The following is a 20,000-nucleotide window of genomic DNA, read 5'->3' as shown; positions in this document are numbered from 1 at the left end:
ATGATGATAATAATAAAAAGAGAAAATTATTATTATTATTATTATTATTATTATTATTATTATTATTATTATTATTATTATTATTATTATTATTATTATTATTTTATTTTTCGCCATATCTTCTTTCAAAATAGTGAAAGATGGGATACCATTTTATACATTGGATTCTTATTGCTTGTCTTCATGTTAAGTTTTGGGAATTTTTTCATGGTTTTATTTGTATACATTTTGTGCATGTGAAATATTAAACAAAAAAGTTATCCTGTAGGAAAGTGGAACTGTATCAAGATTTACTTTGATACGACCAGAAACAAAGCTGTTCACTGCCAGGTACTCATTTTACTCCTGAGTACAGTGAGAGAATGTGAGTAAAGAGCCTTTTTCAAGGTCTCACCTTATGCACCGCTCAGAGTGGGGTCTCGAACCCTGTGCCTTCCGATGCGAAGGCAAGAGTCGCACCACTAGACCTCATAGCCGAACTTGTGATTTAATCTTTTTATTTTTTATAAATTTATCTTTTAATCGATATCAATAGATAGATTATAAGTGTTTCAATATAAATAACTGGGCCATTTTGAGAGTTGTTTAATTATAATATATTTTATCCTCTTGATAAACCGATATTATTGTTTGATGGAGATGAGAGTGTTTGTTATCGTTGATTTTTTAATATTATTTGGCAATAACGGTAAAGTATTCGCTTGTTTTAGATATTGTTTTCAATGCTCTACTTTGGATTCTTTCAGTTGCTTTTATCAATGGTGATAAGATGAAGTAGGGCAAAGTCTTTTTCTTTTCCTTATTATGATTAATTCTTCTTCTTCTTCTTCTTCTTCTTCTTCTTCTTCTTCTTCTTCTTCTTCTTCTTCTTCTTCTTCTTCTTCTTCTTCTTCTTCTTCTTCTTCTTCTTCTTCTTATTATTATTATTATTATTTGATTTTCTCTTATGTGTAAATGGGTTATAGATGACATTTTCATCATATGTTTTTATTTATAGTAAGTCATTATTGAGGAATCTCAGAATGGTTTTATAAGACATGATGATTCATATTTGATTGTATTATATTATTTATATTATATTTATAATTGTTCTTTCCATATTAATTGCTTCTGTCCTGATCATTGCCTTGGTTATTAGAATCTATTGAATAAATCTTTTATTTTTAGATACTTTTCTGTCGAGGCTTTACCCAAAGACAATTAATTGGCTGTTGTTAGAATTAATTCATATTTTACTGGGTGTGGACAGGGAGGCACATGCTGTGTCTTCTATCCCCCCATACCCGTTTTCCAATTGTTTCCTGTCATTGTCTTGGAATGAGATTACTTAGTTTTGTCCTGATCCTTGCCGGAGTTCCTTGACTGGGAGGGAAACAGTCGAATGTATAGTTATAGTTTTGGGAGATGATATTTTTTTCCTTGTAAATCATCTCTCTGTTATGCATTGTATTATGTTTAGTTTACATATTATATTATATGATTGGTAAACATTTGAGTGTATTCCTCTTAGTTGGGACCTGTGCTTATGTCTGGATGAGACTTTTAGGTGATCTCTAACTAAGTACTCTGACGGTGTGCTCTTGGAATCTACATCTGTTCCCTATTTGAACCAATTCTCCTTTGTCTTACCTTTTCTTGGGTGCTTTAATTGTAATTACAGAACTTTTTACTATACCATTTTCTTCCTTTTTACAGGCGCTGATATGACTTTAAAACTTACTGGGTGTGGGTTTTGCTTCCTCGCTTGTCTCTGGATGGGATTTATTGGTGATTGATCTCACTCTAAGCACTTTGAAAGTTTGCTCTTGGAATCAGAATCTACCTTTGTTCCCTATTTGAAGTTGTCTCTTATGTCTTGTTTGCTTTTAACCATAAGTCTTATTGTTTTTTCCTTCTTTCTTGTGCTGAAATAACCTAAAAGTTTTGCAAATTCTGTAAAAACCTGTTAAAACAACATAACTGCTCTTTACAACGCGTTACTTACACAAACATGCTCATTACATATTAATTCTGTCTCATTCATAAAGTTTTATATGATTTTATGATTCATTGATTAAAAATTGGTTGGTAACTGAAGCTAGGTGAAGGTCACAAATAACATTTCCTGGGAAACCTTATCTATGACTGAGGGTAGGTCAGGTCAGGGATGTCCTCTTTTTGGTTAAAACTGGAAAACTCGCATTTTGACATTTTCAGACTATCTTTTTTGTTGGTGTTTTTTTTGTTTTTTGTTGCTTTAAACAAAAATTGTTTATTTATTTTTCTTTTGCTAGAGACTGGAATAATATATATATATATATTTTATTTTTGTTTTTCTTATTGTGGGCCTAATGAATCTGAAGGAATAATTTTTAAAAATTAAAAAAACAAAAAAACATTTTGAGTGGCCTTGTGCATGTGAGTACATTCTACTTAGGCTCTATTGTTTAAATAATATGTGAGTCTTTGTTTGAATATTTCTAATGTAGAATTCACACCAAATTCACTAAACAAAAATGAATATAACTAACAGCTGTATTGGTTTTTTGTTGTTGGTTTTTTTTTTTTACTTTTTTTTTGTTTTCTGAAGAAGGGATTTGAGCCCAAGACGTTAATTTTTTTTTTTTAAGTTGTCATATTTATTTTTGTTTTTTTTACTTTATACAGTCTGCAGCATCTAGCAGCCTGGTATCGCTACCACTAAATTCAATGAATTCTTATGTTTAGCATCTAATCTTCCTTCAATGCGTTTACATACTATATTATATGATTTGTAAACATTTGAGTGTATTCCTCTTAGTTGGGACCTGTGCTTGTGTCTGGAGGAGACTTTTAGGTGATCTCAAACTTAAGTACTCTGACGGTGTGCTCTTGGAATCTTCATCTGTTCCCAATTTGAACCCAGTCCCCTTTGTCTCATCATTTTTTTTGTGCTTTAATTGTAATTCTAGAACATTTTACTGTCTCATTTTCTTCCTTTTTACTGGCGCTGATATGACCTTAATGTGTTGCAAGCGTTTTAAAACCCTCAAAAACAAAAAACAAACATTAGTTTGATTCCAATATATTTTTTTTCAGCATAGGTTGGCAGGTAAGGTGATGGTAGAAGAATATAATGACAATACAATCCTTATACACGTACCGTGCAATCATTTTATTATAATATTATATTGGTTAGACAATACAAAGTGATATTAATATTATATTATATTGTTGTATAAATGTACTTCTTTTATGTAATGCTATTTCCACCCCCCCCCCCCCCCCCTTGTGAATGAATGCATAACTTGCTGCAGGACATGAGATCTAATGTTTAAATGTTTCTACTGATATATTATTATTGCTCTGGTTAGTTTTCAACTTTTTCTATTAATGACGCTTGATAAGATTGATAAGATAATGCTGTAAGGAAATAGAAATAACTGGGTGGGGTTCCTGACCTCCCATAGAGGGCAGGTTCTGGATGGGGGTTCCTGACCTCCCATAGTGGGCAGACTGGGTGGGGTTCCTGACCTCCCATAGTGGGCAGGGAGGTACTGTATCTTCTGTACTCCTGTATCTGTTTTCCAATTGCTTTCTGTCTTTGTCTTGGAATAAGATTACTTGGTTTTGTCCCGACCCTGGCTGAAAGGGAAACAATCGAATGTAGTTTTGGAAGATGATATTTTTTCCCCTTGTAAATCATGTCTATTATACACTGTATTATGTTTTGGTTACTTAATATATATGATTTGTAAACATTTGAGTGCATTTCTCCTAGTTGGAACCTGTGCTTGTGTCTGGATGAGACTTTTAGGTGATCTCAAACTAAGTACTTTGATGGTGTGCTCTTGGAATCTACATCTGTTTCCTCTTTGAACCAATTCCCCTTTGTCTTACCTTTTCTTGGGTGCTTTAATTGTAATTCTAGAACTTTTTACTATCTCATTTTCTTCCTTTTTACTGGCGCTGATACGACCTTAATGTGTTGCAACCGCCGTAAAACCCTTAAAAAAAACAAACAAACAAACAATACAATTATATTGACACTTGAAAATATTGATAAGATAAGCTGTAAGGAAATAGAAATAACTCTGATTATTTTAAGATTTATTTATTATAAGATTTATAAAGTGAGGCTAGAAGAAAGTGTAATACTTGCGTATATTTTAGATCTTTGATTCACGGTAGAAGTGATAAAAGAAATCTTAAAGTAATATAGATCAGCTTTCTTTGAAGAGTTATTCATGAGATGGGAGAGATATACAGATGTGTTTTCTTTGAGGGGATGACATGGCCTGAAAGTTGTTTTAAAAAAATTTTTTTTTTTTTTTTGTCGACCACAGAATCTTAAAAATATCAGATTAGAGAAATTGACCAATGACCATGACTCTCATGTTTGTAACATAAAATCTATGCATCTCTGTGTATTTTTGTGTCAGTCCATTTCTTAATACGTTCCTTCTCTGCTCTTTGCGATTCGTGTGTCATCTATTTCTCTAATCACAGACATGGCTGATGGCTTCTACATACTACATAGAAGGCTCTTAGGCCCTGCTGTGTCTTATATCTTCTACCCCCCCCCCCCTTTCTCAGGCACCTTTATGTAGTATATTATACTGAGATACTGACTCAAACACATTCATGATTTCCTGTAAAGGTAACATAATGTAAATGTTGCTGTTCGAAGCTTGAAGAAATAAATAATAATGTGAAGTTGAATGTAAGTTTTCAATTTAATTACAAAAACAGATCAAATGGACGTTTCGCGTTTCCCCTTTATCAACAAAACAGGATGAATGAAACACCACAGATGAATGAGACGATGTGGTAGTGGCGTAGTTAAGATGAATCATGTTTTGTTGATAAAGGGGAAACGCGAAACGCGTCCTTTTGATCTGTTTTTGTAATTCAATTGAAGCTTACATTCAACTTCACATTATTATTTGTTTCTAAAGGTAACATTGTATGATATAGGCATGTTATGCTGGAATCACAGACAGTAAACAAAGTGAATCTCAGTTTGAATGTTTAACAATTCAACATTATTCATAAGCATTTTCTGGGTGGGGATCCTGACCTCCCATAGTGGGCAGGGAGGTACATTCTGTGCCTTCTATCCCCCCAAACCCGTTTTCCAACTGTTACCTGTCATTGTCTTGGAATGAGATTACTTAGTTTTGTCCTGATCCTTACCGGAGTTCCTTGGCTGGGAGGGAAACAGTCGAATGTATAGTTATAGTTTTGGGAGATGATATTTTTTTCCTTGTAAATCATCTCTCTGTTATGCATTGTATTATGTTTAGTTTACATATTATATTATATGATTGGTAAACATTTGAGTGTATTCCTCTTAGTGGGGACCTGTGCTTGTGTCTGGATGAGACTTTTAGGTGATCTCAAACTAAGTACTTTGACGGTGTGCTCTTGGAATCTACATCTGTTCCCTATTTGAACCAATTCCCCTTTGTCTTACCTTTTCTTTTGTGCTTTAATTGTAATTCTAGAACTTTTTACTATCCCATTTTCTTCCTTTTAACTGGCGCTGATCACTGCTGTTTATTTCTTCATAAAATCGGATCACTTAGTTATACTGCTGGAACCCAGCAAGTGACTGACAACAGCAGCTGCATGCTGTGAAATTGGCTACCTGGACGGGGATTCCCCGTTTTGAGGGTTAAGACACAAAGTATTGCATTTTCGTGATGTAATACAACACTGTATCTAGATGACCACTTACATTACAATAATATTAACTAATGGAACAGATAGTACTACTTTCACTCGTTATGTTGGTTCTTTTTTCGTTTTATTGTGATTATTCTGATAGGTTTTATAAGCAATTTAAAATCCCTACTATTTTAAAATATTTTTGTTGTTTTGCGGACAATAAAAAATTCAAATCTTTAAAATCAGACGTTGGATTCCGAAACTAATTAATGCTTTGTCCAGTCTTAATATTATTACACACAGTAAAACATTCATTTTCTGATTCAACACATTTTAACTACGTTTTTAATGGTCATAAATGTAATGGGCTGGACATCAAGTATGTTCTCTTCATTTGTATTTTATATTGTATTTAAAAGATATGGAGATAAGTTGATTAAACAATTTAACACACTCCTAAAGAACATATAAAGCAATATATTGTGTGTGTAGGTTTTACTTCACTATTACAAATAGAAACAAAATCATCGTCATTACACCAAACAACAACACCATCACAGTGGCGTAGTAGAGAATACAAACAATGAATATGGTAGAAAAAGGCATCCTCTCTCTCTCTCTCTCTCTCTCTCTCTCTCTCTCTCTCTCTCTCTCTCTCTCTCCTCTCTCTCTCTCTCTCTCTACGCACACACACATGCATACATACACACATGCATCCTGCATATATACACACATACAAAAGTAAAAGACAGGCTCAGAGAACTGCATCACATTCACACTACACCTAATTCATATCACTGACAACAACGATATAACATCAACAGTTGGCACATATAGTATTCCACAAAGCCAAGTTTGACTGGGGAAAATAAGAAGAGGGGAAGTGGGGGGAGTACTCAAACATAGCCAAGATAGAGAAAATAATAGTGGCACCTCCTAGGAATTAAGAGATATTCAGACAATATTCACAATGTACAAGTAGTGCAGCTGGTGAATAAAACCTTCCCACATCAATCAACAGAGACATGAATGAAACAAACCCATTCATTTCATATTTCTTAAATCAGTAACAGATGTGTCTTTAAGAACTATTATTGTAGGGCTACTTGCAGAGTATATATATATATATATATATATATATATATATATATATATATATATATATATTCCTGTACTACAATAAGTATGACTTCTTCACTCCTTTACCATATTCGTGGGAACTTTTAATGATAAGACTGTAGAATCGGTGTAGTAAAGTGTTCCATGGTCAGTAGGGAGTCCAGGAAATGATTATGACATTGTTTACATTGTGTAACTGATCCAAATTTCTCACCCACCATAGCCTAGACATCTCATAGACTGCTAGATATTCCCAGTGAAATTTGATACCCCACCCCTACACTTGTTACATATTTGTTGAACTGAATTAACCTTAGTGCAACAGAAAGTAGACAGTTTGTACTATGTACTAGTGTGGATAATAATAAACTGCAACGTCTGATTGTTGTTGTAGGGATTCCAGAAACATTTGATTTAAATGATAAATGTAGTGAAAATGTGAGTCTACTTTGCTGTCGTCCTGAGAGAGAAATATACTGATGGTATCTATGATATTTAGTCCACTGTGTGAGGGGGATTTCAATCTATAACATGAGTAATATAGGTTTACATTTAAGATAGTTGTCACTTGGCTATGCCATTATTTATCAGACCGATTAGACTACTCGCTTCACTGACTGCAGGCACGTGCCATACCAGAGCGCAGGTAAAGAGAAGGAGAGTAGTGACCTCTTGACCTAGCATCTCAACTAAGTGATCCGCTGGTAAACCACTGTGTGATATGACCTTAATGTGTTGCACGCGCCGTAAAACCCTTAAAAACAAAAACAAAACAAACATAAGCATTTTAGCCCATAGTGGGCAGGGAGGTACTTACCGTGTCTTCTATCCCCCTATATCTGTTTTCCAACATGCTATCAGTCTTTGTCTTGGAATGAGTCCTCGCCCTGGCCGGATATTTGTTTCCTTGTAAATCATCTCTCTGTTCTGTATTACTATTTATTATATTTGCTGTTTTGAATTTATAATGTAAGCATTTTACTATCCCATTTTCTTCCTTTCTACTGGCGCTGATATTGATATGACCTTAATGTGTTGCAAGCGCCGTAAAACCCTTAAAAAACAAACGAAAACATAAGTTATGCTGGGAATACAGACAGTGAACAAAGTGAATCTCAGTTTGAATATGTAACAATTCAACATTATTCTAAAGTATTCTAGTTTGGTGAGTGACGTCTTTATGCCACTCATGATAGGCGAGGAGTGTCTTCTAGTTCCCCTGTAGTTCCTTTTTATAGAATGTTATCTTACAGTAACTTAGGTGGATTGCTTTTGTTAACTATTTTTAGTGGAATTTTCATTTACATTGTATGGATTTTATGTATTAAGTTATTTGTTTGTTTATTTGTCTTTTACTATGACTAAATTATTATCATTCTATCCGTTTCTATTTTACAAACTGCAAAATAAGCCGATTAATTTTTTTATTTATTTTATAACATTTTACCACATTCTAATTCATTTAGTCTATAAATGATTTTTGTTTTGTTTTTGTTTTCATAAAAAAAACAACAAAAAAAAAAAAACTAAAAATAAAATGAATAATTTCATACGTACTTTACTTATTCTCACCATCGTCTTGTGGCCTGCATGGTAGCGTTGGCGGTCTTGTACTTTGACAGTGTCCTCTTGGAATCTACATCTATTCCCTATTTGAACCAATTCCACTTTGACGTACCTTTTCTTGTGTGCTTTAATTGTAATTCGAACACTTTACTATCCCCTTTTCGTCCTTTTTACTGGCGCTGATAACTGATATGACCTTAACATGTTGCAAGCGCCATAAAACTCCTAAAAAAAACAAAAAACTAACCAGTCGGTGAGAGAGTCCATCTTGTTCACTCTCTATCTTCCAGGGGCTCTCTTTTCTCTCTGGTATGTATTATTATATTTGTTATTTTAAATGTATAATGTAAGCATTTGAGTGTATTCCTCTTTGTTGGATTTTGTGCTTGTGTCCGGATGAGACTTACAGGTGATCACAAACTAAGTACATTGGTGGTATGTTCTTGGAATCTACATCTGATCCCTATTTGTTCCCAGTTCCCCTTTGTCTTATTTTCTCTTGGGTGCTTTAATTGTAATTCTAGAACTTTTTACTGTCCCATTTTCTTCCTTTTTACTGGCGCTGATATAACCTAAATGTGTTGCAAGCGCCGTAAAACCCTTAAAAACAAAACAAACAAACAATTTGGCCTGCCTTTTACGTTTATTGTGCCAACTACTTTTCTTTTACCCCCCAGCCTCTTGCAGGACATCTTCCTGGGTGGGGTTCCTGACATCCCATAGTGGTCAGGGAGGTACTTACTGTGTCTTCTATCCCCTTATATCTGTTTTCCAGATTGCTTTCTGTCTTTGTCTTGGAATGAGATTACTTGGTTTTGTCCTGACCCTGGCCGGAGTCCCCTTCCTTTCTGGCTATTTTCCTTTTTCCCCCAGACTCTTTCAGGACATCTTCATTTTACTTATTATTCCTTACTTAATAACCGTGACTTTTCCCCTCGGGATGTTGACGCGCCATCCATCCATTGTTTTAACATTTATTTGTTAATTTTTAAATTTATCTTTGTTAAGTTTGCTGATCCGCTTTATGCTATTTATTTGTGTGATGCTTGGGTTTAAATTCTTATTGTTTTATTGTTATTATCCCATTTGACCAGGGGCAGGGTGGCTCAGCGGTCTTTGGCTTCGTACCCGAAAGGTACCGAGTTCGATCACCCGCCGCTGCTGCGCTGTTTAGCCTTGAGCAAGTCACCACCTCGCCCTAGCTCAATTTGCGGTCGGCGCTGCACTGCGGCTGACGCCTGGGTTATTCCAGTCTTCCCTTGGAATAGACCCTAAATAAAGACTGGGATGAATAAAGGGAATTTTTGTTTTAATGATTTATTTAGAGATCGATCTATGGATTAATTTATTTGTTTATTTATTCATTTTTTTGTTGTTTTTAAAAAAATATGTTTTTGTATGCATTTATATGTGCGGCTATGTGGTCTAGTGGTATGACACTCGCTTTCGGATCGGAAGGTCCTGGGTTCGAGCCTCACTCGGCGCATAGTTGAGTCCTTGGAGAAGGCTCTTTACTCACATTCTCTCACCGTACTCAGGTTTAAAATGAGTACCTGACCGTCAACAGCGTTGTCTCTGTCCCAAAAATTTGTAATATCGCCTAAAAGGCGTTATGTCTTGTCCTACATGTTACGTGCTGCTGTTGGTCAGGAACCCCTTGTAAAGCGCTTTGAGCATGTTTAATGGATATTGCGCTATATAAAAGCTCGTTTTTTTAAATATTTGTTTTGACAAAGTGTATTTCTCTGAGATCTTTGAAAACCACACTGTCTATATGTACACGTTTTAATGAGCAATTTTTTCAATATCTACTTGTACAATTCATAGTGATACATACTTTTATATAATAATATTATAATATTTCATGTGTGTTTTATTTTTGTCAATTAAAGAAATTAAATTTCACACGCCTGATTCAATTCGTTATTATTATTTTTTTTTTTATGGGTAAAATTCCAATAGACACATAGATAACCACGCTTCTCGGACAGTCGTCATCATAATGTAAACAATGGCAGTGATTGGTAAACATAGTAAACTATATAGGTTTTACTCTCGATAGCATGTGTCTAAATAAAATACCCACTGTTCTTTTTTTTTTTTGACTTTTTAATTTACGGGTTTTTTTTTTGGTTTTTTTTTTTTGGGGGGGGGGGTTGTTTTTTTTTATTATTAAGGTCAATATCCCTATACCGGTTTATTGTCGTATTTAAACGACGGAGATAATTCTAAATTGCCAAAGTGACGACAATCATAGGGTGTCTCCAATTCATGAGGTTAAAAGAAAAAAAATACCCACTGCTCAACCGCTGGATCTAATAGAATCAACCAGAAAACTGTGTAAATTTAAAAGTTTATAATATGATCGAGAAAATCGCCTGATATCAAGTCACCCATTTTGGCGGGATAAAAACAACATTGATCAGAGAGAGGTCGATTTCGTTCACGTTCATGTTTATAAACAATCAACTATGTTTGTCCGAGCACGTGTGAAGGTGTGTCACAATTCCACGTTTTGATTGGTCAAAGATCTACTGGTTAATTTCCCTTTGTCTTAATTTTTCTTGTATGCTTTAAGTGTAATCCAAGAATTTTTTACTATCCCATTTTCTTCTTTTTTATTGGCACTGATATGACCTAAATGTGTTGCAAGCGCCGTAAAAGCCTTCTAAACAACAACAAACAAACCATTTTCTAAATCCTTATATTGATTGTTCCCTCTGTGTGGCTTTGCCTACATGTTCTAGAATGAATATCTGAACAAGGGTATATGAAAGGTGCCAGACAAGTAGAAATAAAGATACAAGAAAAAAAAAAACCCTATAAAATCAGTCGACCTCGACTAGGGATCGAACCTCAGACGTTCTGATTCCTGGTAAACTCAAGTCTTCAGATATTTAATGAAAGATGATAAATTTTCACATGACTTTGTCCGAAACATAGTTTGCCCACTAGGTTGGCTGCGAACCGGCTTCGGTCGAGGAGCTGCCTAACGGCAAGTGCGTTACATCGGTGGGGTCTTACTACCTGTCCAATATGTCCAAGAACCCGAGACGGCAGAGCATCTAGTCGAAAGGTGTGTTGTGACGATGCTACCCGGCGGGTTCGCGACGGTGCACGAATGCGGACCGGACTTTGCTGATTGGGTCGATCGTCATATTATAATAGTGTGAAACACTAGGTTCAAACTAATGAATGGCTGTTTTTTTTTTTCACCTAACCACACGCCACTGTTACTTTCTATGAAAAGGCGTATACGTTTATCTACACATCTTTCTTATTGATAAGATGGTTCATGAAAGAAAGACGGGCCTGTTCAGACAACCACTACTGTAATCCTTGAACGTATCGCAAAGGAGTGGCCAAGCGGTTTGACATCATTTTAATCTTGTAATTATCTCCCTTGTGAGAAATCGGAGAAGTTAGATTAGTTATCGCCCTTCAGCCAGTTAACTGCCGCATTCCAGAAAGACACGTATTTAAAAATTTGGCCAGATACTTGTCCTACAAATATTTATCAATTTAACCCTCTCTTTACCACCTAAAAACAAAATCGTCACATTTGTTACGACACAATATACATTTTTTCTTATTCAGATTTACTCTGTACATTACAATGATCTTTGTTTAATTAATAAGAAGATAAAGTTGTTTTGTAGAGAGATTGTTTGAATTTTAAAAATCCATTTCTGCTGGGTAAGCCTGCCATTTTTGGGAAAATACTGAAAATGATCGGTTAGGAGAGAGTTAAACGACCCTCATCTTGGCGAAAACTCTCAAACCCGGGTCCTGCGAGGTCCTAGGTTTGAGAGTTTCTGCCAAGATGAGGGAGGGTCTCTTACATCGATCGATATTTGAAGGTCGAATTTTATGGCCAAATTTTTAAATACGCGATTTTTTTGAAATATTATGACAGAAGGATCAGGAAATGTTGAACTTTGATAGTGTATCAGGCGTTTATTATCGCTCCATATTCTGAACAGGTGATTAGTTTGATAAATAGAGGGATAGCGTGGGCGATGTGATCTGTGAACACACTACACACCGTCTTTGTTTATATATCAATGTCTAACGTGCTGAGATTTGTATTTCTGTGTAGCCTATGTGTCTGTGTTATTTTAATGTAGATATTGTTTTACAAGTTTTTAACACTTACTTAATTACTTACTTACTATCCAGCGTCGTCCTCATTGACGTTGGCTACCCGTACTTTGCGATGACAAATGTCTGTCCAGTCGTAGCCATCGGTAACATAATATAGCCTGACACTAGAACCCTCTAGGACTTACAGTTTGACGTCATTTTAAAGGTTTATGCAGCGTCTAGTGAGTTGTCGTTAGTAGAGCTCAAGGAAACAAGTGATCCCATTGGTTGAATTAGTGAATACAACTCACGATTTGTTTTCTTTTGCAGCTAAAGACTTGTCTTTTGACGTCATTTTTTGGTCAGCTATAAGTCTAAGTTAACAATGGCTACGGCCCATTCCCTTCTTCTGTTATGTTGACGTTATCATATAACTCTTCCATTCCTCTGTGTTCATTCTAGGATGTTTTTTATATAACTAACACACGCTACAAAAAAAAATAAAAAAAAAAAAAACATGCATGGCTTTGTACGGTGTAACAGTGAAATTAATTATTAGATAATAATATATCAAAGCATTGTGATTCGTGTCCAGAAACTGGAAGGTGACTCAATCCGGCTTAGGATATTTGGTACTGAAGGTGATTATGGTGTGGAGTAGTAAAGAGTAAAGGTAAAACGAATGAAGAACCGTGATTCCCATTCGGTATGGTGATGCAGTAAAGATGATCAATACTTCTTCTTCTACTCATTCGTTCCTCTGATGGACATCTATGGCTGCAGTCCGATATCTGCTATTAAGTCTGTGGTCCGCTTTAGGTCCTCAGCCTCACCATAGAGCTTTGTGTTGAGTGTTGTAGGGGTGACCCAGTGGTTCGAACGTTGCACGTTGTATAATGGGCAATCCATAAGCACATGTAAAGTGGTTTCATGGTCGGTTCCACATGGGCAATAAGGGGTTGTTCCAATACCTAGCTTTGTAAACATATGTCCTCTTAGTCTGTTGTGTCCTGTTCAATACAAATGTGTTTATTTGATTTTCGTATCTCTATCGTGCGGCTATGCGTCTTGTGGTCTGTGACTCGCTTTCGGATTTGAAGGTCCTGTGTTCGAGCCTCGCGCGCTCGGCGCATAGTTGAGTCCTTGGAAAAGGCTCGTTACTATACTCGCATTCTCTCACCGTACTCAGGCGTTAAATGAGTACCTGGCCTTTAACAGCGTTGTCTCTGTTTGAAAAAAACATTAGTAATAATATCGCCTAAAATGCGTCATGCATGTCACGTCCTACATTTTAAAGTGTTGCTGTTGGCCAGGGATTCTTAAAAATGACGCCTTTTAGGCGATATTACTATTTTTCTCCAAACAGAGACAACGCTGTTAACGGCCAGGTACTCATTTAACACCTGAGTACGGTGACAGAATGCTAATAATGAGCCTTTTCCAAGTACTCAACGTGCTCAACGTGTCTACAAGTGTTACTGTTGACCAGGGACCCTTGTAAACACGTTGAGCACGTTTCGTGGATATCGTGTGATAAAACGGCTCATTGTTCTTTTGTGTTTCCAGCGATCATTGACCCTTCTTGTAGTTTGCGTTGACTTTTCATTGGATTCAATTGTTATGGCTCATGAGACATGGTAGGAAAATATAATATAATATATATAGTCGCCCACAATAATTGCCACCTCTACCACGATCATATTCTTTGTCATCGTTGCCGTCGTATTTATCATCATCATCTTCATTATCATCATCATCATCATCATCATCATCATCATCATCATCATCATCATCATCATCATCATCATCATCATCATCATCATTATTATTATTATTATTATTATTATTATTATTATTATTACTACTACTACTACTACTACTACTACTACTACTACTACTACTACTACTACTACTACTACTACTATTATAAGTTTTTCATCCATCGTGTTTTGTTGACAAAGGTGAAACCCGAAACGTTTATATATTCTGTCTTTATAAATTATATTGAAGCTTCTATTCCGTTTTCCTTATGTTGATCAAATTCTGATTGAAAACATAATTTATATTCAATTACCGCAGGCTATAAGTTAAGATTTAAAAACAAGTAGAAGAATAGGTATTAAGATTTTCCCTTCTCCTCTGACTATATTTATTTATGCTACTAGTAAAAAGCCCGCAATTTCGCGGGGAAAGAACTATTTTCATTCGATACTGTACTCACCATCATTTAATGAGGGCAGATTGGTAAACAACGTTGTCTGTGTAATTTGGTATATCTTCGGTTGATTTTTCTGTGTGGCCCAATAATATATTTAATAATATATTCCCTCAACTAACCCCAATAAAAAATTAAACCTAGTACCTTTAATTAACCCCAATAGGAAAATAGGAAAAACAAATACCCTAGCACTTTAATAATACTTATGACTAACCCTAATAGGAAAAAAAAATCATCCGATCTCGAGCTAACCCTAATAGAAAAAATCATGACAAATTGAATACATAAACGCCTGACAAAAGATCAAAGGTGAAAATACAAATTTAAAGAATACTGGGGATGTAGGAGCTTTCGGAATGTCTCCCCTTTACTTAACTTATGGAAAAACAAACTTCCTAGCACCTTTAATAAGACTTATGACTAACCTTTCGAGCTAACCCTAATAGAAAAAAAAACAACTCTCGGACTGCTTTGCACTACCTTTCAATATTTAACAAATCAAAATGGCGGCTGAAAATCAAAACAATGGTCAAATTAAGAAATTTTAAACTTTCACAAATCTATCAAGGTTTGTTCTAGAGTTTTTAAAATACTTCTAGATATAATGACAAATTGAATAAATAAATGTCTGACAAAATATCAACGGTGAAAATACAAATTTAAAGAATACTGGGGATGTAGGAGCTTTCGGAATGTCTCCCCTTTACTTAACTTATGGAAAAACAAACATCCTAGCACCTTTACTAAGACTTATGACTAACCTTAATTGAAAAAGAAATATCCTCGATCTCGAGCTAACCCTAATAGTAAAAAAAGAATCAAAATGGCGACTGAAATACCTTCATGTGATCAAGTGAATAATAGCACTATGAATGCCACGATTTGCTGAAAAATGCCAACACCCACACACACTGGTATACACCACACACAACACACACACACACACACACACAAACACAAACACACACACGCACACACACACACACATACACAAACATACACGCAATTAGAACATAATTATAACACTGATCACCGCTAAATCAACAACACAAGGGAAGTAATAATAATACTTGATGTCATAAATAGATGACGCAAATTGACAACTTTTTACAGTGTCAAAATTAGTTGATTTTGGGAGTCAAGTGTCGTCGTTGGTACATATTTTATGATATTATCTGTTTGACTCAACAAACTTTCAAACTGACTTAAATTATAAAAGGAAATCAAGTTATCTGTTTATCTATCTGTAAAAAATACATTTCTAATTTTCAAATCTTTCAGTAGAGTTGTGCGCCGTGTCAATTTTTTTATTTACTCAAATAAGCACAATGTTCTCCACAATGCTATACTTTTTTAAGAAAGGATTTGTTTACGCAAAGTACTCATAATATCCGCCAGCCGGATATATGTAATCTTAAACGTTTATAGAAATAGAAGGAGGGAAGTTGACGTCATTCAGCTCTTTGGTATTATTATTAGCCAGCCATTTTAATGAGGAGTTCTTACTAATACGCTTCAACAGCCGTAACGTCACTTCCCTCGTAATGACGCATGGTACCTTAGTAACTGGCTCTAAACTATCGGAACAATGGCGGACGCCCTCATGAAATATTTCTCCGACGAGCATAAAAGCGTATCCAGAGGGAAAAAAAAAAACATAAATTTGATCATGTTTTGACTTTTACACATTCTGATCACAAGACATATGAAAAGTTCTAGCCAGCATGAAGAATAAAAAGTATCGATTTTCTTTGTTTAGAACCACGATGGCAGCCGTTGCTGGGCAACGTGACATCAGACTATTGAATCCAATTTCTATCAATCAGACTATAAATGTTTAAGGTCACAGTTTTGGGTCTTGGTACATGATATTCGGCCGGCGGATGTTTGAGTATTTTAACAAAACGCATAGCATCAATACAGCGAGTTACATTGAGACCGACATGTTGGTTCTGATAGATCATAATAGTCTTCAACAGTCGTAACGTCACTTCCTTCCTAATGACGTATGGTAACTTAGTAACACCGGCTCTAAACTATCAGAACAATGGCGGACGCCGTATGAAATATTTCTCCGGCGAATTTAAACGCGTATCCAGAGGAAAAAAAAACCCATCAATTTGATCATGTTTTGACTTTTACACATTCTGATCACAAGGCATATGAAAAGGGAATGAAAAGTTCTAGCCAGCATGAAGAAAAAAAAGTAATGATTTTCTTTGTTTAGAACCAAGATGGCTGCCGTTGCCGGGCGCGTGACATCAGACTACCGAATCCAATTACTTTTGTTTTATAGATAGAATGAAGTTGACGTCACTCGGGTCTTTGTTATTGTTTTTCGCTATCCACGTTTATGAGTGATTCTCACTTAACTGTGTCATCCAAACTACAGATAGTTCAAAGATGCCGTCACTCATGTCTTTGTTATTGCTTTTTGCCATCCGCGTTTATGAGTAATGCTCACTGAACTATATTAACCCAACTATAAACGTTCATGGTTACACACAGTTTTGTGTGTTGGTCCGTTATACTTCCGGATGGCAATGTTGTGAGCTTCTTACCCATTCTCACTTAACTATGTTATCCATACTATAAAAGTTCATGGTTACACAGAGTTTTGTGTGTTTTTCCGTTATACTTCAAGATTGCAATGTTGTGAGCTTCCTAGCCAAGCGCATACTATCTCTCCTCAAAAATCTTGTGCAAACCAGTTAATTCTGCTGACAGATAGATATCTAGTGGTGTCAAAATTTTTACGAATTACAAAACAGATGACTCATTGTCAAGTGGTGTTGATTTACAATTGTTCTTTTGTTCCGACACAATGGGCATGATCTATAGATAGTATGCAGATGACGTCACTCAGGCCTTTGTTATTGTTTTTGCCATCCGCGTTTGTGAGTTGTTCTCACTAAACTGTATTAACCAGACTATAAAAGTTCATGGTTACACAGAGTTTGTGTGTTGGTCCGTTATACTTCCGGATGGCAATGTTGTGAACTCCTTGGCCAAGCGCATTCTATTTATATTACCTTTCCATGTGCTCGAGGTCATTGGTCATACTGGAATTTTTGCTGAAAGTGACCCACATAGTGAAAAGTGTTCACAGTTTTTAAAATATCAAACATCACGATTTGTCATTTTGTTCTGTTTGACACATGTGTATGTTTACAACTTTCCTAAACAAAGCAGCATGTTAACATTTTTAAAGAAATATCCAATCGTTGCACAGCAACAAATCATGTGGTTGATTACTCGGTTGGACGAAAACATGAATATAGACCGCGCCCATTAACAAGTAGATTTTTGACCAATCAAAACACGAAACTTGTGACACACCTTCAGACGTGCTCGGACAAACATAATTGGTTGTTTAAAAACATTAACGTGAATGAAATTGGCCTCTTTCTAATCATTGTTATTGTTTTTATACCGGCAAATAGGTGACTAGTTATCACACGATTTTCTCGATCATATTATAAACGTTTAAATTTACAATGGTTTTGTGTGTGTGTGTGTGTGTGTGTGTGTGTTGTTGTTGTTGTTGTTGCTGTTGTTGTTTTTATTGATCAAGAGGTAGAACAGTGGGTATTTTACTAAGGCGCATGCCATCGATAGTAAATCCCGTGTCGTTCGCTATGTTACCAATCACTGCCCTTTTTTTTACATTATGACGACTGTCCGAGAGGCGTGGTTATCTAGGTGTCTATTCCAAACCCGATTTGAAAGATAACATTTATCATTTATCTTCCGTTCTGCAGAAGTTATGGGGTGAGGGGGGGGGGGGGGGGGGGGGCGAAGTGGCCGAGTGGTAAAGGCATTGCACTGAGTTGTTATTGGCTAGGGACCCTATGGAAAGCCATTTGTGACCCTTCGTCTCGAGACGGTATTATGTCGGTGTCAATTGGACCCCGAAAAGTGACTTTAGAATTAAATTGATAGTAAATACCAATTTTGGAGCTTTTGTATTGTGAGAAATTGTCTTCATTCTGTAACATAACAAATCAAAACAAACCCCAAGTTTCATGTTTTTGTCAATAAATTCAATGTTTTGCACCCAAAGCACCCCGACATAATACCGTTTAGAGGCGGTGGGTCACATTTGAGCACGTTTAGTGAATATTCACTCACTCATTCCCACGACAGGATGATCGTAGGGGGAGCTTGCGCGTAGCCGTCGTTAACTTATAGATAGTATGCAGATGACGTCACTCAGGCCTTTGTTATTGTTTTTGCCATCCGCGTTTGTGAGTTGTTCTCACTAAACTGTATCAACCAGACTATAAAAGTTCATGGTTACACAGAGTTTATGTGTTGGTCCGTTATACTTCCGGATGGCAATGTTGTGAACTCCTTGGCCAAGCGCATTCTATCTATAGCCTGACACTGACCGTAGCCTTAGTTAACTTATAGCCTGACACTGACCGAAGCCATAGTTAACTTATAGCCTGACACTGACCAGAATAATGACGTCAAAATGCCAGTCTTTTGCCACAAAAGAAAACAAATCGTGAGTTGTATTCAATAGTTCAACCAATGAAATAACTTGTTTCCATGATCTCTACTAACGACAACTCACTAGGCGGTGCAAAAACCAAATAATGACGTCAAAATGCCAGTCTATTTGGGTTTCAGTGTCAGGCTATAACTTAACGATGGCTACGACGGCTTGCGGGATGAAATCCTTCACAACATGGTACCACACATCTCGATTATTGGCTTTCTCTGTCAGATCATACAGCGTCAATCCATCCTGTCCATTCTTGGATGTTATCCAGCCACACTCGTGGTTTTTGAGTGATTTATAGATAGAATGCGCTTGGCCAAGGAGTTCACAACATTGCCATCCGGAAGTATAACGGACCAACACACAAACTCTGTGTAACCATGAACTTTTATAGTCTGGTTAATACAGTTTAGTGAGAACAACTCACCAACGCGGATGACAAAAACAATAACAAAGGCCAGTGTGACGTCATCTTCGTTCTATCTATAGACAGTATGCGCTTGGCTAAGAAGCTCACAACATTGCCATCCGGAAGTATAACGGACCAACACACAAAACTGTTTGTATTCATGAACGTTTAAAGTCGGGTTAATACAGTTCAGTGAGCATTACTCATAAACGCGGATGGCAAAATACAATAACAAAGACCAGAGTTACGTCATCTTCGAACTATCAATAAAAGCTCAAGAAGTTAACTATGATTAATCTTCAGATTTGGGGGGGGGGGGGGGGGGGGCGAAGTGGCCGAGTAGTTAAGGCATTGCACAGTGACCCGAAGGTCCCGGGTTCATTCGAGCCCCGCTTCAGGCGCTTTCGTTTTTTTTCATTGGGCAAGATTATCAACCCCCAATTTGATCACTTTGGACAACACGGGTGATT

General features: G+C 36.1%; 1 protein-coding gene across 1 annotated transcript in view; it reads left to right on the top strand.

Moving 5' to 3' along the window:
* The first annotated feature begins 12,325 nt into the window (after window positions 1-12,325).
* Window positions 12,326-20,000, top strand: part of LOC144978041 (arylsulfatase B-like) — a 40,938-nt gene continuing 33,263 nt past the window's right edge. Inside the window, exon 1 of the mRNA XM_078923525.1 lies at window positions 12,326-12,419. The gene's annotated coding sequence lies outside the window, so the exon portion shown is untranslated. The remainder of the gene's footprint in view (window positions 12,420-20,000) is intronic.

Source organism: Berghia stephanieae, chromosome 8, assembly GCF_034508935.2.
Source record: "Berghia stephanieae isolate SIO BIC M18660-M18661 chromosome 8, UCSD_Bste_1.3, whole genome shotgun sequence".
NCBI classification, from domain to species: Eukaryota; Metazoa; Mollusca; class Gastropoda; order Nudibranchia; family Aeolidiidae; genus Berghia; species Berghia stephanieae.
This window is presented reverse-complemented; position numbering and strand designations above follow the sequence as displayed.